The sequence below is a fragment of the Acanthochromis polyacanthus genome, chromosome 15, assembly GCF_021347895.1.
Source record: "Acanthochromis polyacanthus isolate Apoly-LR-REF ecotype Palm Island chromosome 15, KAUST_Apoly_ChrSc, whole genome shotgun sequence".
NCBI lineage: Eukaryota > Metazoa > Chordata > Actinopteri > Pomacentridae > Acanthochromis > Acanthochromis polyacanthus.
This window is the reverse complement of record NC_067127.1, coordinates 31,613,731-31,636,969: the sequence shown is the minus strand read 5'-3', so window position 1 is coordinate 31,636,969 and position 23,239 is coordinate 31,613,731. Positions and strand designations below refer to the sequence as shown.

At 38.8% G+C, this 23,239-nt stretch overlaps 1 pseudogene; it reads right to left on the bottom strand.

Annotated features, from left to right (window-relative positions):
• Nucleotides 1-35: 35 nt before the first annotated feature.
• Nucleotides 36-8,978, bottom strand: LOC127537560 (uncharacterized; annotated as a pseudogene).
• Nucleotides 8,979-23,239: the final 14,261 nt, after the last annotated feature.

Sequence of the window (23,239 nt, the reverse complement as noted above, 5' to 3'; positions counted from 1 at the left end):
CTCTGTCTTCGTCGTGCTGCCGTCCCTGCTGGTTGTCAGGATCCGTCCCCTGAGCAGTCTGCCATCCCCCCTCCAGTGAAGCCATTCTGGGTGAGAGGCTGCCGGCCAGCTCTTTTCTCCTCACAGTGTCTATGAACCGCAGACGCCATTTGTTGTTCTCCTCTTTTGTCGATAGATGTTTTGTAGTTGTGATGATGGAGCTGTGAACCTTCAGTAGGCCTACTGTCTTCTGATAATCTGTCAATTACCAAGTCCTGCTTGGTGTCAGCAGACTCCCCACCCACCACTTCCACCAGCTCCATCTCCACCCTTCCTACTGTCTCCATGGTAACCTCTTCTGGGGCTGACAGAATAACTGTGGAGGCAGAATGAACTCAGGGATTATCGTTTGACAACAACTGCTGGTCCTTTTTTATCCCATCCAAAACCACACTGGGCAAATCGTTTTTTAACAGCCTGACTATTTTCTCCTCCTTCAATAAAGGAGCATTTTTTAAGGCGCTGATATTGCTCGCTGTGCCTAATGATAACATACAGAGCAGCTGTTTGAAAGTGTTGGGAATTCTTGTCAGAAAATGTAAAAAGAAATGGTTTGTTAAATGTATTTGTGAATGTCAGGTAGAATGCAATGTAATATGCATAATACAGAACAACATAAACCTCTGAAATGAAACTTTCTGTATAACTGAGACTTTATAAACTCCTCTACTTTTACTTAGCAATAAGTCCAAGCACTTGCTCCACCACGGCAATCTGCAATGCTCTTATCATATTAGTCCAAATAACAGCCACTAAAAAAAAATCCAATTAAGCCAAATTGTCCACATGAGTCACATCAGCCCATACAGACAATTTAAACAAGACCAGGCACTAACGATGTAAATTGCCACTTTGTTATGTCGCACTACAACTGAGTTTGTTGTCTTATATGAGTCTATGAGGACACTGATGCAATGGTGCTTATAACTTTGTGAATCCTTGAGGATTGTCTTTATTTTAGCATCAATATGACCCAAAACATCATCAGATTCTCACAAAAGCCCCAAAAGTAAATCAATAGAACCCAATTAAACAACCAATGTGCCCCTTTGTGCAGCAAAATCTGTAACTAAATCTTTCCAGTGTCCACCTGTTTATTAGTTTGAATGGATTTTAGTTCATCTCTTCATACGTACCACCTTCAACTCTGGGATGTTGGTGGGATGTCTTACACAAATAGTTCAATTCAGGTCCAATCGCAACATTTCCATTAGATTAAGGTCAAGACTTTGACTTTCCAAAACATGAACTAATCTTCTTTGACCTTTTTTTTTTGGTAAAAATAATAATAATAATTACTTTGTGTTTTGGTTCATAACAATTTCCTCTTGGGATTCAGTTCAAAGACAGAAGTACTGACAGTTTCCTGTAGACTTTGATGAAATAATTCATAATTCATTGGTCCATTGAGCTGTTCTGCTCCAGATGCAGCAAAACAGGCTTAAACTATGATCTTACCATGTTTCACAGTTGGAAAGATGATTTTCTGGAATGACAATAGAATAATACAAAAAGGTGAAAGTGAGATGAGCAGAAGTCCAGAAGGTAAATTCAAAAAAACAAAAAAACACAAGGAGCAGACAAAATTAACCAAAAATCGAACATGGCATAATGGATAAAGAATAACAAGAAACAACATAGAAACAGAAGTAGATGAGGTTCATGGGGACAACTTAGGTAGGTAAACAGACAAACTTGCAAATAGAAACAGAGCAAGCCAGCCGACTGAATACAAGATTAGCTGACTGACAAGACGAGATGCAGGTGAAACCAATGAGAGCGGAACAGATGATCAAAAAGGAGGGAAAACATACAAAGAGGGGAAGAAACAAATTTTTTCAAACAAAAAAATTGTCATGTAAACCAGAAAGTTATGTTGTGGTCTCATCTGTCTCGTTTGTGCATATATTATACATCACCATATAAAGGGTTGGGCAAAGTTGCTTTCACAAGCAAGGGAGTTTAAGTATCTCGAGATCTTGTTCATGAGGGATGGGAAAGTGGAGCATGAGATGGACAGGCAGATTGGTGCGTTGGCAGCAGTAATGTGGGAGTTGCACTGAACTGTCATGGTAAAGAGGGAGCTGAGTTGCAAGGTGAAGCTCTGACTTTATCAGTCCACCAATGGTCATGAGTTTTAATTACTGACTGAAAGAATGAAATTGTGGATAAAAGCAGCTGAAATGAGCTTCCACAATAGGGTGACTGGGCTAAGCCTCAGAGATAGGATGAGAAGCTTGGGCATCTGGAGGGAACTTGGAGTAGAGCTGCTGCTCCTTTGCATCAAAAAGAGCCAATTGATGAGGTGTTTTGGACATCTGATTCAGATGCCTATGGGGAGGCTTCCTTTGGAGGTTTTCCGAACACTCCCAGAACTCACTGCAGGGATTATGTATCTTCTCTCGTCTGGGAATGCCTTGGGATCCCCCAGGAAGAGCTAGAAAGCATTGCTTTGGGGAGGGATGTCTGGAATGGCTTGCTTTGTCTGCTGCCTCCACGACCCGACCCCGGATAAGTGGAAGAAAATGGATGGATGGATGGATGGATGGATGGACGGATGGATGGATGGATGGATGGATGGACGCATATATTTAGCTAATTGCAGGTGCATAAAGATTAGTTGATGTGTAAAAGGCATTTAGTTGCTTAGAGGTTGTGTTGGGTTCTTTCATGACCTTGCCTTGCTCTTAGAGTGATCTCTGTTGGTCTGCCATTCCAGAGGACTGTACCAAGAACTGAGATTAATGGGTTTGCAGGTATGTTAAGGTCAAATCCAAAGTTTGGTGACTCTCTTTAGCCTGCCAGATCACCATGGTAACTGGTCCTGCCCAGCTAACCTGTTCTGAAGGAGATTCTGTTGCAAGATTTAAATCCCTTTGACCAATCCTTCACATGTCAATCTTGTCTGAGCGATACAGATTCTCAGCTGAGATTTTATCTGCAAACCTATTGAGCTATACATTATTAATCACACAGAAGACAGATGTGCAATTACAGCAGGAAAACTGTAAGATTCACATTGCCATGGGAACCTTCATGTATTCAGTTTATGATGCAGAAAATGCATAAATATGATTTTATGATTTACTGCCGAGTTCATTTTACACATTTTTGCTGCAGCCAATACAACACAGACTAGAAAATTGATCAGTCTATTGGCATTTATCACAAAGAGTATTCAATCAATGACATTCGTTTCACTTTGATTTGATATCCATGTTTTATTCACGAAGGGACAGCATTAAACCTAAATGCACTTGTTGAATAGCATGTTTAAATGAATTAAGTTGAAACTTTAGTATGTTAGAAATATGCAGCTGCACAACTCACATGGCTAACAGTTTTCCACCAGCTGTTCTTGACTTTTTGAACACGATAAATTATTGCAATTTCCAATAAAACAACCTTTTCATTTGTTTTGTCTTCTTGTGTGGAAGTAGAGCCAGTAGACCTGATTAAGAAACCTATAGAAAATTGACATCATTATATAATTTTCTGTGATTGAGGTCTGATGTTGTTTATGAGTCAGTAAGAACAAAGAAAGCAGACTTGCTTCATAGTTCAACCGACTAAGGAGGTTACTAATGGTCCTGCATGTCCTTTAATTGTACATAATCTCTGACTGTGGATTAGTGGAGTTCAACCCCTGTACAGATGATTTTCTAACCTTTTCCAAACTGATGAGCATCAACAGGTTGTTTTTGGAGGTCTTCAGGAATATCCTTTGTTTGTTTCATAATGCATTTTGACAAAAATGTATGTATAATCAGACTTTTGTAGAAAATTAAATAGTACTGTGACGGCCACAGGACTTGGAGTCAGTATGTTTGTTTTCCTGTGTCCTGTCTTTGCTTTTCATTTTAGATCCTGGCCTGCCTGCCCCTCCCTCCTCTCACCTCTGGTGTTCAGCAGAGCAGTAGATCCTTCTGCCTGCCCCTCCCTTTCATTATTCAGGATTGGCTTCACCTGCTGGGGGCCTTTAAAAGCAGGTTGAATCCAAGATGGCTTTTATCTCTCCCCTCCTGGATGGCAGGTGCCTGCCAGGCACTCTTCTTAATTTTGGTTTGGATTTGATTATGTTGGGTTTAACCTGGGTTATTTCTTGGTTGAGTTCTTTAATAAATTAATTTTATTATTTAAAAGTTGTCACTGTGTCGACCTCCTTTTTGTTATGCTCTACAACGAGCTGGGCATAACAGTACTCACTCACATCTGTTTGTCATCCCACTGACTGAAAACACTTGAGTCTAATTCCACCCTCCAATTAACTTCTCATCCTACAGGCTCACATAGTTTTGTCTGTCACTGTATCATTTTCTTCAATAAATAAGTGGAAAAATCTAATTTTGTTGTCTTGTTTGTTTAATTGGATTCTCTTCATCGACTTTTAGGACTCGTGTGAGAATATCATGAGGCTTTGTGATATTTACGCACAGTACACCCCATACATGACTGAAAATCCATGATAAATGCTGCATTTCAGTGAGCAATATTCTCGCACCATCGGTGACACATTTCACCTGAACAGACCTATGTACTTAAAGACACGAGGTTTGGGGGACATAATCCAAAATTATCGATCGCAAAAAAATAAAACAAACGGAACAAAACAGGAGGTGTTATTGACGAAACACCACAGCAGGGTTGGTGTGACATTAATGTCTGAGAGCCGGCGGCATTGATTTAGTCAACACCGAACCTTAAAATCCTTCTATTTAATTTGCAGTCGAGGCTCCCGGACAGGCACAAAACAAAAGCATTTGTAATAAACTAATAAAGAAAAAAACTTTAAAGTGTGATTCGTCCTTGATTTTGTGCCTCTGCGTCGTCACATCTGGCCGGTTGCCATTGAGAATCTCACCTGACAGAGGAGCCAGAGGCGTGACACATTACCACAGCTTCCCCTGAGACAATGTCTGGGCTGTAACAAATGCCATCAGGACTGGAAGGTCACATGTTACCTGGAGTAATATGGGAGGCATCTACAAATCATCCATTCAGCCCACAGCTCCATGTTCAAGGTCCCTTTAGTACGTCTAAATTATTTCTTGTCACTTTCCATTCACCCTGGCAGTGCTGTCTCTTTTGTCGAGCCCTTTCAAATCTCAAACATATGAATGACAGGACATAACTCGATAGCCGAAGTGTACACGGGCATAAAATTGCCTCCGATTTGACATGTTTGGCATTTTAAAATAAACTTCCGCATCCTGTACCGGTGGGAGCTGTTTGAGGGTTTTGAGGTGATTGACGGAGAAAATGATTGTAGCAAAGCTGCGATCAGAATCCGGCGCTGCTAATAGATGGGCCCTCGATGATTTACATATTCATCACATCACACGTAAATCTCTGAGGAACCACTTAGCTGCATGTGTCAGCGCATCCTTGGGAGTGAATTGGGACAAAAACCTGTCTTGGAACCTGCGGCACAAGTGCTTAATCTCAGCGTGATTAGGAGCTCAGTCAATAAAGATTTTGCCTTCAGTGTCGCAGACCTTGTCACAGGTTTTGGCAGCAGTGGAAGAGACTTTGTTGAGATATGAGATGAGTATTACCTGGGATGTCAAGTATTTCGGGAGTCCTCCATCTGTGCTTTGTGTGCCTCATTTGCTGAGAGTAAACAAAGTCTGTCACAGTGAAATCTAGCAACCACCCCGCACGGATTTGCTCTTAATATAAATGACATAAATATAACCCTCTAAACCACAAATCTGGATCAGCAGCAAACAAATACTGTTCATTACCAAATGTCGCTTGTCATTGTCTTTCAAGATTTTGCTGTTTTGATGCCTCCATTTCTGTAAATACAACGCATTTCCAAGTTAAATGGAACTCAGAAAAGTCATGTAAGGATAACAATGGATTGTTTTAGAGGCCTTCACCTGAATGCAGAACAGGTGAGAAATTAATACATAAGATCTAAATCTCTAATCTCCTTTATCAATCTCAAGACTTTGCACATAAAGTAACTCTCTGCTGCTGTAAAATAAGAGCGAATAATCAAGTGCAGCTTTCCATGATTAGAAGAGTTTTTCTATTCACCATTGGTTACATTTTACTTTCACAACAGAAAAAGAATGCTTCTAATATATTTAGCAGATATTTATATGTATTTTTACTTGGCCTGGAACTTTAATGTGTTAATTACAATTAATTAATGACAGAAAAAATAACGCACTAAAAAAATAGCGCATGTAATCGCACCTTTCTCAGTTTTTCTAATTTTTGGCACACCAGTAACACTAATGCACATTCTAGCCTGGTAGGTGGCGGTTATGAACCTAAAGTATGCTGGCCAGCCGTGAAGAAGATGCACAAGAGACACTGAGTGAATCAGTGCAGAAACGTCGAACCAACATGGTGGCTCAGTCGCAAACTTTCTCTTTTATTTTGAAAACTGTTCAGCAAAAAATATTTCTGAAAGCATTTTGGGTGAGAAATAAGCCGCCTAATCTGCCCTTGTTTTAGTTCAACTTCGACTAGTTTGGAAGTCTCACGAAAGCTTCACGATGTGTCAGACTGCCGCTCCCTGCGTCACATTTGCATGAATGAAACTACTTTATGCAAATGAACTCCGGGGCGATGCACCACACGTTTAGCTACGACAGTCCTGATACCAGCAAATAGTGTTAGCAGCCCACAATAGACCACTTTTCAAGACACTGAGTATACAAAAAGCCTAAAAATGTTGAATATAATCATTATAACTGTAGTTTGAGCTTGCAGTAATCTATGAATGTAGTAGACGGATGAAAATTGCAGATAAATAGAAATGAAACCTGAAGATGTTTGCTGTTTAAGTTCACGTATATGTCTATTCATCGATTCAGTCGTCAAGCAAAATTTATTTGAATTGCAAAACTTTATTGTGTGAAATTTTGCTTTTTCACACAAATGCAATTAATTGCGATAAATAAATTACAAATTCTCTAATTAACTAATTACATAAATCTTTTAAATTGTAGTCACCCACTAATTTTTACATTTACTGTGAAACTACAAACTTTTATGATGTCTGTGTAGGTTTCTCATTCATCCAGGTCATGGTTATCCAAAGTAGTTTAAATCAATTCACTGGACTTTAAGAAAGTTCCTTGAAGATGTTTCACCTCTCATCCAAGAGGCTTCTTCAGTTCTGGTGGTAGTTGGTGTTGCCTCAGCTTTTTTAAACCTCTGTGAAGTGTGTCCAGGGCTATTATTATTTGAACGACCAATACCAAAACTCATCTGACCACTCGACGATGGTCGTTGTGAGTATCGGTGGGGGTCGTTGAAATGCACAGACGTCACTGAGCCCTCGTGTGCTAATGGTGGTCATTAGCATGAGTCTGCTGTGTAGTTCTTTTGGGGAGTTTTGAAAGGACCTGATTGTAAATTGGCGAAAGATGATGTCGCAGACCACCAACCCCGGTTCAGAGATGGTTTCTCTACTTTGACGGATGGATGGCTTCTTTCACTCCTCTTTCAGACCATCTGTCCTCCCTGTCCTCAATCTGAACATTGGTGCTGAAACGAGTGTCCTTCCTCCTTAAGGTGAAGGGAGACTGCTGAATCCTGTCCTGAGGAACTGGCTCTCCTGTGTTGAGCCATGCGCTTGTTAAGTGGCTGTTAGGTTTCCCCTATGTAGAGATCTGAGCATTCCTCGCTGCATTTAACTGCATACACCAGGTTGCTCTTCTGTCTGTGTGGTGTGGGGTCTTTTGGGTGGACCAGTCTTTGCCCAAGGGTGTTATTTGGCTTAAAAAAGACAGGGATCTGGTGTTTGTTGAAAATCCTCCTCATTTTCTCAGACACACCAGACACATATGGGATCGTTGCACCTGCTCTCCTTCTCTTCCGTCTTCACTGGGTTGTTCTCCTTTCTGGATCTTGTGTGAGCCTTCACAAAGGTCCAGTCAGGGTATCCACAAGTTTTCAGTGCCCCTTTCAGGTGTTTGTGTTCTTTTTCCTGGCCTTGGGTACTTGTGGGTAACTTGTCAGCCCTGTGTTGCAGGGTCCTGATGACTCCTAGCTTGTGTTCCAGTGGATGATGAGAGTCAAAAAGCAGGTACTGTTCCATGTGAGTTGGGTTTCTGTATACCCCAACACTCAGATTTCTGTCCTCTTCTATGCGGACCTCACAATCCAAAAAGGGGAAAATGTTGTCCTGTACATCCTCTCTGGTGAACTTGATGTTGCTGTCCACCAAGTTGATGTGTTCAGTGAAAGTTTGCACCTCATGAATTCTGATCTTGACCCGTGTGTCATTCATGTATCGGAACCAGTGGCTCGGTGTTTCTCCACTGAACAAGGTCAGGGCCCTGTGTTCCACTTTTTCCATGTATAGATTGGCCACAATAGGAGACACTGGTGAACCCATGGCACATTCATGTTTCTACCTATAGAAACTCCCTCTGTACTGGAAATAGGTGGTGTTCAGGCAGAGGTCCAAAAGTTGGCAAATCTGGTCTGGGTTGAGGTTTGTTCTGTTGCTGAGGGTGTTGTCTTGTAGAAGCCGTTGCCTCACTGTTTCCACCGCCTCCATTGTGGGAACATGTGAATAGGGAGATGACATCGTTGGATACCATGGTCTCATCTGTATCCAATCTCAGTCCTCTCACCTTTTCCACAAAGTCCATGGAGTTCTGTACATGGTGAGGATTCTTCCCTACCAACGGGACCAAGATGGTGGCTACATGTTTGGCGATGTTATAGGTGACAGAGTTAATGATGCTGACAATAGGTCTGAGGGGGGCTCCTTCTGTATGAATTTTGGGGAGGCCATATATGCATAGAATGGCATCCCCAGGGTACAGGCGATGGTATTGCATGCGGTTTATTGTTTCCTCCTTCTGTAGCTTCTGAAGGCAAGCCACAACCTTCTTTTTGTAGCTGCTGGTTGGGTCGCGCTTCAGAGTCTCATAAGTGCTGGGAGGACAGATGGTTTGAGAGAGGAGTGAAAGAAGCCATCCATGTCAAAGTAGAGAAGCCATCTCTGAAGGGGGGGTGTTCTGCGACATCATCTTTCGCCAAATTATAATCAGGTCCTTTCAAAACTCCCCAAAAGAACTACTCAGCAGACTCATGCTAATGACCACCATTAGCACACGAGGGCTCAGTGACGTCTGTGCATTTCAACGACCCCCACCGATACTCACAACGACCATCGTTGAGTGGTCAGATGAGTTTTGGTATTGGTCGTTCAAATAATAATAGCCCTGGACACACCTCACAGAGGTTTAAAAAAGGTGAGGCAACACCAACTACCACCAGAACTGAAGAAGCCTCTTGGATGAGAGGTGAAACGTCTTCAAGGAACTTTCTTAAAGTCCAGTGGATTGATTTAAACTACTTTGGATGCAAAATTTTACCATAAGTGATATTAGCTGTTTCTTTGAAGTAAAAAGACCCATTGTTTGGGCTAAAATGTTTTTTACATTATAAACAGCCTAATTACATCTAAAATAGGCACCTTATCAATAACTGTATGAAGTCTTTTTTTCCTTTTGCTGATGAGTGCCTGTGTTTGCAAAATCATGTGTTTTTGCCGCTGGTCTGGCAATGGCAGCAGTCAAGCATGTGCAGTGAATAACACACACTGTTACAAACAAGTAGTGCATTAGCAAGGCCCATTACCCCCATCTCTGCTGGAGCACACTCACATCCAGGACATCCAGACACTCAGACACAGCACAGGACGTAATGGACTGTGTTCCGCTGAGCTTTGATGGTAATAAACTCGAGCGAGAACGTGAGAACAAGTGACAACTTGGCGGTTAATATCAGCAGAGAAATACACGTCCGTTCGGTTAATTTTGCCGCTTTGTGCTGCTTGTAGCTCTCGTTTGGTTAATTATTAAGCTTTGACTGCAAAGTTCAGTGCTGCTCTCAGAACGGAGTGTGCAGCCTAATTTTAGGTTTAATTTCTACATTCTATTGTGGTAAGTAGAAGCCTTTGTCTAATTTGTGGAAGAAATGACCTTCCTCTGTGCCATGATTAGGGACTGTACGACTGAGCACTTTCATTAATGATTAATTTTCATATTCTTGTCACCAAGCAAGGTTTTTCTTCTTTAAAATTGGCATTTCTGCATTTCATTAACCTCAAATCTCTGCTTCAGCCACCAGCAAATCTTCACTCCATGCAGAACCGTTGCGTCTTATCATCTCCATATTTGTATTTCTTTTTTTCATATTTTACAGTATCTTATTCTTTAGATTCATATATAATGAATATTTTAGGCTGAACATGATTCAATAGTTTTCTATTTTAACACTTATATAGCTCAAATGAAGCAAATCAAACTGTTAAGGATGGGTTTTCTCTTTAAATTCCTCCAGAAAATGTTGGTTTTTACTACTCTTTTTATATTTTCTCACCCTGAATTGTGCACTGCAGAAACTGTTCCCCAGTGCAAGAATTTGCAGTCTCTGTGTAGATTTAAATTTGCCAGTCATCTCAACAACTCTCGATTGTCTAATGATAGCAATCAGTTTTTAGAAGCTACGTTTTGGGAGGAAGATGCATGAAGGGAAGATTCACCCTGAGCCCCAGCAACAAGAAGGGATAGCATCAGTCACTGTGTGTTTCTGCTGCATGGGAGTGTTTGTAGCTCTGCACAACAGTTTAATCATGGCAAGAGAAGAGTCATTAAAGATTAAAACACCTGCCGTAAAATAGGTAATAAAGTTGTGCAGATTTACCTTTCAGTGAAACTGTTGGGAGCTATTTAACAAAGTCAGAAAAATGATGCTCCAAAAGTCTTGTTTATTGCTCTAATGTCCATTAAGACAGGAATAAATAATAAATGAGATGGATTTGGACAAGTGTTGCTTCTGTAATTTCCATTTTTAACCCATTACCTGCAAATAAAACTACCTGTACAAAGCCAGTTTATTGCTAACCTAAAATTAAATCATAAATATAACCTGTTCACTCACTGTGATCCAATATTTTTACAGAAGAAGAAACATTACAAGCAAGTATTAGGGTGGAAAGTTAAGAAACAAGAAAGAAAAAAAAGTCCCATGTGGTGAAAATCCATTTTTATTGGTTGCTATAAACTTGGAGGTGTAAAATAAAAGCTGTTGATGTATGAAGATGTCTACTTCTATCATTCATCGCTACCCAATTATACTCTGTGTAGTGCTGCCTCCTCACTGCTTCCAGGTGAACCAATCAAAATGAGCAGCTGCCTCACAGTCCACCAGGTTTGTTTACTTTCTACAGCTGCTTCTGTTGAACTCTAAAAATGTCTGAACCGTGAAGAAAATTCACCGAGTGTTCTGCTGTTGCCTGCAAGATTGAACTCATGAGTCTTCATGCACTCACGTTTGTCAAAAATGACCTCAAAAATTGTCCAAAACAACACAAAACTTGGCCAAAATTGGTTGAAATGTGTTCAAAATGACACCAGACATGTCCAAAACTAATAAAAAAATATGCTCAGAGTGACTCAAAATGTATCCAGAAGGAAACCTCTAAAATGTCTGAATCATGAACAAAACTCACCAAATATTCTGCTGTTGACTGCACAAGTGAACACAAGAGTCTTCGTGGACTCCCAGCACTTTACTGTTATTACTGATGGCAATGTCTCAGTAACAACAGAAAGTCAGTGTTAGCAAGCTGTGCAGCTAATGTGGCTAATATGGCTACCAGATGGTGAAAATCAATAAACAAGGACTAGGTAGGTTACTATGTTTTCATGTTTCCACCTGTTAGCTTCTCTCCTGCTCTCTGTGCTCATTAAACTGCATTTTTGCATTTTAATACAGCTGAGTTCACAATAAAGCTGTTCTCATTTACTGATTTTTTTGTTTCAACGAGTATGAAATAGTGACTGACACGTATCCCATTAAGACTAAATGTTAACCAGGAGTCACTTTGGAGACATTTCCAAGCTGCTTCTTTGCAAGACTAAACTACTCATTTCCTAAACACCATATTGTCTGACAAACTCACCAAAGGAAAAAAAAAAAAAAAGACTTTGCTGTGAATTCAGAGATATTTCCATGTAAAATGATTGCAGAGAAACAAAGCTTAAAGCAATCGAAAGTCCTGGTCTGACTGTCAATCACAGACAAAGAGAGAATCTTCTTCCTGAAGGAGGCGGAGCCAGCAGCAACTCAGCCATATTTTTGAAGCTACAGACACTAAAACAGCCCATTTATACAATAAAGCCCAGCCCAGTTATACAATAATGGATAAATGAACCATCTTTGTTGGGGCTTTGAGCTGAAAAATTGAAAGACACATTTGAGGAGCAAGGGAAATTGTTACTAATTTGCGGAAAAGTGGCACAATATGGGATTTTTAAACAATAACACAAACAATAAACACATGGTACATTCTCAGTGAACTGTATTGTGGTTGGTAGCAGTTAATTTTCCTCTCCAGCATTGATTAAAACCCTAAAAACTCATATAGTACATCAAAATTACATATATAGAAGTTTTCTATCTATGACAATATCCCTTTATGCCTTCAGTCTTAGAAGTAACTCTACAGCGTCGCTTCCTTTGTAGTGTGCAGATCTTTTGAGCTAATTCTGAAGAAGAATGACAATACAAAAAGCCTCATCCTGCAGGTTGACAAGGTTGGTTCCTTTGATTTATAATGTATAAAACCCTGGAAGTCTGAAGCCGTCCTGGTCATCAGTAAACTGCAGTTTCACAGTAAAAATATTCATCATGTGTTGTCTAGCATATAAAAAATACAACATTGATGCTTTAACAAGACAGAAAACTTGAATGGAGGGGGGTCTTTAAGAAAAGGGAAGATTTCAAACACAGCAGAGAAAATTGAAGCAATTACAGCACAATTACAACAAAGGAAACAAGTGAAAAGAAGCTATCTCACATATAATTTAAGGCTGTAGTAATCACAAAACATCCTAATTAAATCCTGGAGGGACTGACATGCCATACCTGTAATGAAAGCCTCAATCAACCTGCGAGTGAAATGCTAAATATTCAGGTTAATCAGGTTAATACAGTGGATTACCAGCATTGTGAGGTGTTTTCATTCCTGTTTTTTTTCTTGTAATAGATGCATCGACACTATCGAAGTATAATTAAACCTGCTGAAAGGAGCAGCTCACAACCAAGTAAACAGCTGCAATCAGAATTATTTAACCCTCTTAACCTGCAAGACAGTCGAGTGAATGCAACTTAATGAAATCATATCAGCTAAGGCCTTTATAAACAAAGAAAGTTTAATGATGCATGTTTGAGTGCAGCGTGTTTGAAAACATAATGTGGAGCTAAATAAAGACAGGAAATTAGTCAGTGTCAAACACAGCATTTACCTGCAGACATTGATTGGAGGTCACAATAAATTAATGATATCGTTAGTTTTCAGACAATTTTTGGATTTTTACAGTATTTCTTCATTTGCAGAGCTCTTTTTTATCTTTTGTTTCTGCTCTTCCGTGGCTTTCTGTGAACCTCACAATAGATTTTCAGTGAGGCCATACAGTCTTTGGCTGCTGAACAAATCTTTGGTTGACTTTGACGTATGATTGTCCAACGATCACCTTGCTTCAAGAGAGAATGGCTTACTCCTTTAAAAAAGGTCTGACATTTCAAAGAATTCCAGATGCCAGACTTCTGGGCAGATTTGCTTTTTGTTTCAGGCTTCATAAGGTTTACTGCTGAGTTTAAGACTTCATTGGATTTCTTCCTCTTTCCAAAACTGGCCCCAGAGATGTTTTGGAAGCAGCTTGTTATGAACTATAATTGCATTTTAAAGTTAATCACTCGTCAGGTGTAGTCATGCTAATAAGTGAATGTAATATCTCTGCTGGTGTCATCATCTGTAGATGTGGAGGTACTGTAGAAGTCACCCATGTAGCCTCGAAAATGGAACTTCCTACCAATGTTTTTAAGCACAAACCATGATTTTTCTCCTAAACCAAACCAAGTGGTGTCTAAATCTCATCAAACAAAATCCAAGAATGAATCTTAAGTCACAATATTATATGAAATAAAATTAAGAAATAGTGCTTTCACAAGGGACAATCCTGCAACCTACTTTTATAGACTTCTGTCATGCTTTCCAACTTATAGTCTTATTTGTTATAGTCTTATTTGTTATAGTCTTATTTGTAACTTACATGCTCTCATGTTCTCTGCCTTTCATGCTGCTGGTATTGTGAATTTCTCTTTGGAGATTAATAAAGTATCTATCTATCTATCTATCTATCTATCTATCTATCTATCTATCTATCTATCTAATAATTGAGGTCCTGGGACCAAAAAAAAGAACGTTCTTTTGCATATTACGTGATAGTAGATCTTATTCATATCTAATTTCTTGCTACACAACCACTGTCAAAATGCCAGTATTTTACACAACAATCTAGTACAAACTAAACTAAATGACTAAACTGTAATCCCACTTATATTTTGAAAGTTTTTTTACAAACAAACAAATTTTTCGCACGTATGACGTAGGAGGAAAGACTTCCTGTTTGGAAGAAGCTACAAAGTCCAAGTCAGGACTTTCACTCAGGAGACCAGGGTTTAAATCCTGAGTGGGTCCAATATTTTTAAATTTTGATTTTACTTTACAATTTTAATTAACAATTTGCTCAGGTTTAGGAAAATATCACATCATTACATATTGGATCATTCGATCTAAAATAACCAGGGTTCTTTTCTTGAAAGTGTTTTATCATAAACTTTGGATAATGAAAAACATATATGTAAAATTCTTGATTGATATATCAAGCACTTTGTAAGAATTTCCTTTGATGTTTTCAGAACCATATGTTGCTGCACAGTGGGTCAACAAGCCTCTTAAAGAATCTCAGTTAAAATTTCACAAATATCTTTATGAATGTCTGGTTTGATATGACCCTGCTGTAAGCTTGGTTAAGTTAGGCAGTGAAATTATTTGGTTAAATTGGGGAAAATAGCACAGTTTGGGCTAAAATATGACCCTTTGATGCTTTTCCTCCATTTTCTCGGTTACCAGGGTGACAAATCATTCTAGTATATGATCAGTTGTCTCAAACAGAATGACAGCATAGTAATAAAATAAACAGCAAAGATATGGTTTTCTCAAAATGCAATTGAGAATGTAGTTTAGAGAAACATAATTTTGTGCAACATAAATTATGTTGTCCACATTTCTTTAGGATCAAATCACAGAGATATCTCACTCATAAACATGAAATATGATTAAATAACTGAAACTGAAAGCTACATATCTATGAGGCTCAGGCTGTAACTGTCATTGACGGACTCATTGATTTTTTAAGCTACTAAATGTTGTAGCACTTTTTAACGGACATAAAGGTAATTACTTTAATTGTGAGAGGCTGCACATCAGGTGACTGAGGAGAAGACTGTCACCTATGAGAGGTTTTCATGGATCTGTTATTGTTCCAGTCGGTGGCGGCTTCCTCACCTTGCAGCTCGTCTGTACATCTTGTAACCAAGCAGGTCTACTGCACCAGTTAATGCTAACAATAGTGACAATAGTTTCTAAAGGCAGAGCAGATCATTACTCACTGCTGCCCCGAGTTTTTCCTGCAGTGGCTCGGGATTATAAGTGGAGACCTTTTAAGTTACAAGCTCACTGGACCCTTAAATGAAAATGAAAGCTGCCCTCAGCCAGTTGGTTACGACATCAATTTCGATGTCACAGATTTCACCGGTCCTACCTCGCCTACCACTTCGCCGGAGTGGAAACACTAATTGGACTTCATGATGAAATATCTGGAGAAGAGACTCGCGCAGTCCTTCCAATCTATTCGGCCCAGAGCGGTCGACGCTTTTTTGAATCCTCAGTCACATCCAATCTTTGTGCTTTGCCGTTTTGGGTTCATCATCAGCCGCACTGCTTTCCACCTCGCTTCTCTCAGCTGTTCTGCCATCAATATCTCACTCAGCTCCCCGCTCTGTATTGTGACGGCTAACGCTGCCCAGTGGGCGTATTTCTGCACAACCTTGAAGTGCAATCAAGGGCTGACTTTGGTCTGCTGTAAAGACGTTACATAAGCTACCTGCCAGCATGTTTTATTCCGGCATTTGAATGTCGAACTGCAAGAAAAAAATAGTTTGTGCATCTGTGTTTGTGTGCAAACTGCAAAGGGAAAGGTGCGTAAAGCATACTGATACAAATGAGCTGTGTACTAACAAGGGTCATTAACCTCATCTCGTATTTTATCCACATATATGAACAAACACGTACACACTCAGGCTCGGTGTAATGGGCTCTGTGGTGAGCAGCTCTGATAGTGATGAATGAGAGTATTAACAGTGTCTAATTAGCAGCGAGCCACAATAATATGCTGCGTTCACGGGAGTGAAACCGAGATGGTGAGCTCATGAGGGCTGCCGTCGCCATTTCTGCTCTCCGCTTATTTATGTTGTTTATGTTGTACAATCTGGTAATGGGTTCAGTGTACAGCATCTCATTAGGCCTTAATAAGGTTACCACAAATGGGTGACTTCTAAACATTGTGGATTTCAGGGAGATATTAATAATAAACCTGATGTTTGTGGGTGTTTACATCCCCAGTGAAGTTACTTAAGAAGTAGGTTAAATAATGTTGTGATGAAGCACATCCATCTGTTTTACCTGAGAATGTTTTCTTTATTGCATGGCTACATATCTATTATTATACAGTCAAAAATGGGAAAAGCACTGCTTGTTATGTTTAAAAATGTGAAAAATGTACAATATAATCTCATGTTGTCAAGATGAACTTGATTAAATTGCGTATTTGAATGACTAACAATTTAACATTTATCCGATTCTTTCAGGTTTAGACAAACTGAGGAGTCATTTAACCCTGAATGCAAATAGTAATCAGAAAAATCAAAGCAGAGACAGAAGATTTACAGAATCAGCATCAGAAATCCCCTATGTTACAGTTGTTCCCATTTGAAGTCGTAGAAATTTAAGCAGCAAAAAAAAAGCAAGATAAACATGAGTAGAAAGTCCTAAAAAATACAAACATAAGTAGAAAAGCATAAGCAATAAACAACAGCAAAAAACACAATGCACAGTAAAATAATTCATAATAATTTTGTAATTGTGTTATTGCACATTACTGAATGTCAACTCAAGATGTGAATATGTGTTACTTGGGCTCTTCTCTGCCCAAATAACACATAATCACATCTTTATACTCTCTGCTACAGTGAAAAAGCAACAACAACAAAAAATTGTTTGCCATTGCCTTCTGTTATGACTGAAAATGTAGTCTTTCAAACTGTTATTACATTTAAAAACGGAGATCTCGAAATTCTGATTTTGTTCTCAGAATGTTAAGCATTTCCTTCATGCTTCATATTTCCAGTATTCAGCGTGAAGTTAAAGGGGAACTTTGGTTTTTTTCAACCTGGGGTCTGTTTCCATATGTAATTTCATACATGTCAGTGATGGAGAAATTAATTTTCGACATAGCTCCAGTATTTAGCCAGGCAGGCAGCTTAGCTGCTCAGCTAGCAGCTCGGCTAGCGAAAAGTATGGGGCAGCTGGCCCCCCCGTGTCAAAGTCCGCCCTAACGTGCTTTTTGCCCCACACTGACCGGCTCAGATAGTCTCAATGAGTGTCCCACAACATACTAGAGATGAGAAGTGAACGAAAACCTCCACATTACCTGGCGATCGCTCTTTGTTGTGGTCTGTATCCAAATCTCAGGACGCTAGAACGCAAATCTCATTCCGAAATCGCGCGAGAAATCACGCGAGAGCTCTCGTGTGATTATTAAAAAAAACCGAAGTCCCCCTTTAAGTAAAGTTCAGTGCAAATGTCCTTTAATTTAATGTTAAAATCCAAGTGAAACCCAACAGGCACTGTAATTAGCTTCAGTTTAATCAGTGCTGATGACTTCATGTTTGCACACTGTTGTGCAGTACATCATATGTAAATTAACTGGTGAAACATATTTAATATCTGTACATCAAATTCATTAGCCTTTTTGAACATAATGCAATGTTTTGAGTTTTGTTTTATAGCAGAGAAGAGCTGTTTTTACTAGTGTATTTTAACTATTATAAAATAACTGGTGCAACCTTTTTAAATTGACCCAATCTTTGGAAATACACTGAATTAACCCTAATTTATTATGTTGATGCAACACAAGTGCTTTTAGTTGAATCAACATAATTAGATCGTGTGGAAATACTTTCCCTGTTGCAGTGAAGTTCAATGCAAGAGATATTTTTTGAGTGTTTGGTTCCATTTCTATGAGGAATTCTTACTACTGATTGACAGAAGTTTAATCATTATCCTAGGAAAACTTCATGGTTTACAGACTTAGTGATGGCAGAGTTTAGAGTTTATATTATGAGCCTATGAACAAATAAAAAGTTTTTCTTTCTGTCATGTCATTAAACTGTCAGTTTTCTATATCGCAGCTGATGGGTGATAATGTCTTACGCATTGACGATAATGGCTGGATGGATGTTCTGCTGTCACTCGATGTAAATGACTTTATATTTCAGCTTTTCACATATGTAGGCTTCACATATTTTATTAACTGTCATAAATCAGGTGCGAGTCTGTGACCATCTGTGTTACGGCTGCAAGACTAATTTACCCAATTATGGATAATAAAGTTCAAGTCTTAGTTAATCGTCTTCACCTTTATTTTATTGTTAATATTATATATTGAAGCATCTATTATCAAAATAAACAGGTTGCCTTGATGTTTTAGACTTAATTATGGAGCCGTGGAGGCATTTCAACACCATTTTGCAGCATTTGAGAAGCGTATGCTTGATTGCCATCATTGCTAACGTGTTAATGTGTTTTCCCACTTCACTGCTCTTATTTTATTACCTGCATGATTGACTATCTGCTATCTGATCCTTCCAAGAAGAATAAACCTCAGCTACAACTGCTTCAAATGTCAGCTGCACATGTGTTGACTTTGCACTCACTAGCTGTCTACAGTAGAACTGATTTAAGATGCATTTATTGATTTTTAAGACTCTTAAGTAGGGTTGTTTGAAGTACAATAACAAGATCAAGATCGGAGCTAATCAAGGTACTTTTTAAAGGATCAGTAAAAGCACTAATCTAAGCCTGAAAATTTGTTTGTATTCACTGGAGACTGTCCTCCTTGAAAAAACGACCACATAGGTCGTCTGTACACGCCCTTATTATGACCGAGTGTCAGGTTTTGAAGTTAAGCGACCTCTAGCGGTAGAGTAAATATTGACACTCCAGTGTCTCAGCTGAAACGTCACCATGAACAAACTTTGACCTAACACTAACACTAACCCTAACCATAACCCTAAACCCGTCTTGTGAAAGTGAGGGGAAAGCCGTTTCGCGAATTAAATCCCGTAATGCCTTCCTGTCTCCCGTAGGGGCGCTAACCTAAATACGCTCTCATGGGTAGTATTTCAAGGGCACGTACATACGACCTGTGTGGTTGTATGAGTTTGAGGGCTTGTTGATTCACTGGCACATAGTACATTTTAAAACATTCGTTAGGCATCACTGAAGACTTTGTCATGGTGTCACTTTACTAACCAAACCCCCACAATGATCTCTGCTTGCCAACATGAACTGTCTGTAGTTTGATTGACGAGTTTTCTTCCATATGTTACTGTGATACAGAAACTCTGTCCTAATTGACTCCAGTTTGTCTTAAACACATGAGCTCTGATTGGAGAACATTTATCACCAAAGAAGACTTTGTTATGGTTTCCCTTTGCTAGATAAACCTCCACAATGCTCTCTTCTTGCCAAAACGTCCTGTAGTCTAAGTGATGCCTCCTCTTGTCTGTACAGTATTAAACGGTAAGAGGCTCCACCTGGTAGAACAACCAGGTACTACAGCAGACTGACAATACTTGAAGTTTGTATAATTTACAAAAATGATATCGCTTTTAGCAAATACTGAAATACTCAATATTAAAATACTCACATCATCCCTCCATCCATCATCTAAACACCGCTTTATCCTCACTAGGGTCGCAGGGGGATTAGAGTCTATCCCAGCTGACTCGAGCGAAGGCAGGGGACACCCTGGACAGGTTGCCAGTCTGTCACAGGGCTACATATACAGACAGACAATCCCACTCACATTCATACCTATGGGCAATTTAGAGTAATCAATTAACTTCAGCATATTTTTGGATTGTGAGAGTACCCGGAGAAAACCCACGCATGCACAGGGAGAACATGCAAACTCCATGCAGAAAGATCCCAGGAAAGCCGGGACGAGAACCAGGGATCTTCTTGCTGCAAGGTGAAAGTGCTAACCACTACCCAGTGTACAGCCCTACTCAGATCAGATCGATCTATTTGTCAGATAGGCTTTAATTCTATGAAACTTTAAGAAATCTGATAACGGCCTTTTATTAAACCTAAATGCGAAATCTAAGATGAAGTACAGCCTTCCAAAAGACATACCTTTTTAGTCTTTGTTAAAATAAGTTTTATTTCTAATGCATTTTACTCATTTATTTGCATATTTGGGGTCTATTTAATCTGTCTTCCAGCGCTTCACTTGTCTAGTACAGTGCTATTTTGCTTATCTGAACTGTTGACTCATCCTGCCCCTGGTGCTTCCTCATTGCATTTATTCATGATGGTGTTTCCTCAGTTCCTCAGTCACTGTTTTTGTTGAGCTCTTCATTCATCTTGTAATTATTTATGGGGTTGGTGGTTTATCTTCTTTTTTTCTTTTTTGTCTTCCTTTCTTTTGTCTTCTGTAAAGTACTTTAAGTGTCATTCTGTCTCTAGGGAAAGTGCGATACAATTAAAGTCTGATTGACTGACATTTATGTTGAATCAGTATGCAACATATACAACTGCTACATTGTGTCCTTCTGCAAAACAGGATATAATCTCTGATATTTGTTTAATGTCTGTGCTATAAGCTTGCTAATGCACTCCACAATGTCCTGAAACAAAGGATTGTGTAATTGTTTTTTCTCGGCCATTATATCAGGACATAATGGTCCCAAATGTGCCAGAAGGAACCGTTATCCTTTTAGTTTTTGCTGCTTTATAGGCCTTTTAATGTCACTTTGCATCCACTTTTCAGTAGTTCCGGGCAAAACAGTTGCAAGATACAAGTGTCCTCGACTGAACTGCTCCTTGTTAGATTTGAGCTGCAGAAAGGAGCGCAGAGAGCTGTCAAAACCAATCTGCAGGATCAAGACTACAGGCAGACAGAAACACATTCCTACATCCAGGCAGAGCGATTCTCTCAAGTTGTAATTTCATTTGATAGAAATATACATGTTTAAACTGTAAAACGATGGCTGTGTGTAGCCACAGACAGGCTTGTCACAGCCGATGACACAGCAGTCTGCATCAAAACAGCATCAAAATTCAAAACAAGAGAGCAGAGGAGATAAGATGACTTAAAAGGCGGAGAGGCAGAAGGAGGGAAGAGCCACAGGACGTCACCCACAAGGATCCTGGTGGAGCGATAAGACCTTCGGCTTAATGGTGTCCAACAGCAAGCATTTCGCTGATCACACCTCGCCGTCTTATCTGCTGCTCCAGAAGAGAGGAGACCTTTATGAGTGTCCCTTATTGTGTGAAAAACAGATACATTGAAGAAGGAAAGGAGACGAGGGAATATGCACTTCTTGATTTTGAAAAACACACCTCGTGTTGCAGAGCAAATCACTCATAAAGTGCATTATCAGAATGGAAAATGTAAAGCCGAGCTGATTTTAATTTAACTTTATGTCGTGTAAACAGAAACTTTTTTACTGCAATGTCTGCATATTGAGGTTTACATTGAGTGAGCAACATAACAACACTAAAGGAAAAACTTATTTAATTCTGTGAGAAAAGCTTGACCCGACGACATTCGTTTCTATAGCAGAAAAGAAAAGCAGTGAAACTTGTCGGAGTCACTTGTTCAGAAGTGAATCAGACTCTGTTGATATGAAGCTTTTATATGTTCAGCTCATTCAAAGATGCAGAAAATCGGTAATAAACAAGCCTCAGAGGCCAAATGAAATCGAGTGAAACAACAAATTATCGTGTCACTCTTCTGAATAGAAACCGTCCAGAGATCTAAGACCAGCATCATTACAAAATAAAAAAAAGGGCTTAACTTTGTTGTGCAGATGTTGCAGGGAAGCCTGCTGAGATCTGATTGCACAACTTAAAATTCAATTAAAATCTTTTAAAAAATCAGTTTTGCTCTACATTTTCCACAATTTTTCATCTAATACCACCATTATTGTTATATTTATTAGTTGTTTATTTTATTTATTTCACATCAGTTTCACTATTAATAACACTGTTATTGCTGTTTCCCCTCATTTTCATGATTACAATGTAAAAATACTATTATTGTAATAATACAATTCCTGTAACAATAGTGAATTAATTAAAATCTGAAAAGCAATAAGTTGAGCTTTACATTTTACACCGAATGTAACTTTTCATCTAATACCATGTTTATTACTTATTTTCCTTATTTATTTTGTATTAACATCATTACTAATAGTATTTTTATTGCCATTTTCATTCACTTTTAATGGTTATATAATATTACTACGACTACTAATAATAATAGCAATAAACACAATGGTGTTGAATTGTACAAAAATATGGTAAAAAAAATCAGCTGAGCTTTTCATTTTTCACAAAACTGTACTTTTAATGTAGTACCATCATTATTTACTTATTTATTATCTATTTCTGTTATATTAATAGTATTACTAATTTTATTGTTACTGCTATTTTGCCCAAATATTTTATGATTACATAATAATAATAATAATAATAATAATGTAATTAATATAATAATACTGAGCTTGATTATCATTATTCATTATCATTATTAGCCTTGTATTGGTTAAGTTCATTAATTTATAATATTTTAGTAATATTTTGTATTATTGATATTTATTATTCTTCTGATTATTATGTGACCAATAATCTTAACCCTCTATGGTACAGCGTTGCCACATGGCAACAACCCCATTTTAAGCTTTCTACACACAGATAATACATCCCCAGTTATGATGCAATGCATTAAAAAGAAGTGGGGTTCTAAGTTAACCAATAGCAGTGTTTAAATTTGTCACATGACTTTCTGGAGGCCAGTTTGAAACCCTTTTCTGCAGACATCATTGACGGGAGGAGCCTCACCATTTGACTCCTAAAAATTCACCAAAAAAAGTGTTTTTTTGAAGTTTTTCAACGGGGAAAAAAATATACACTCGATAATAGGTGAGTTAAGTTCATTATTATGTAGTTTCTTGCACTGTGCTT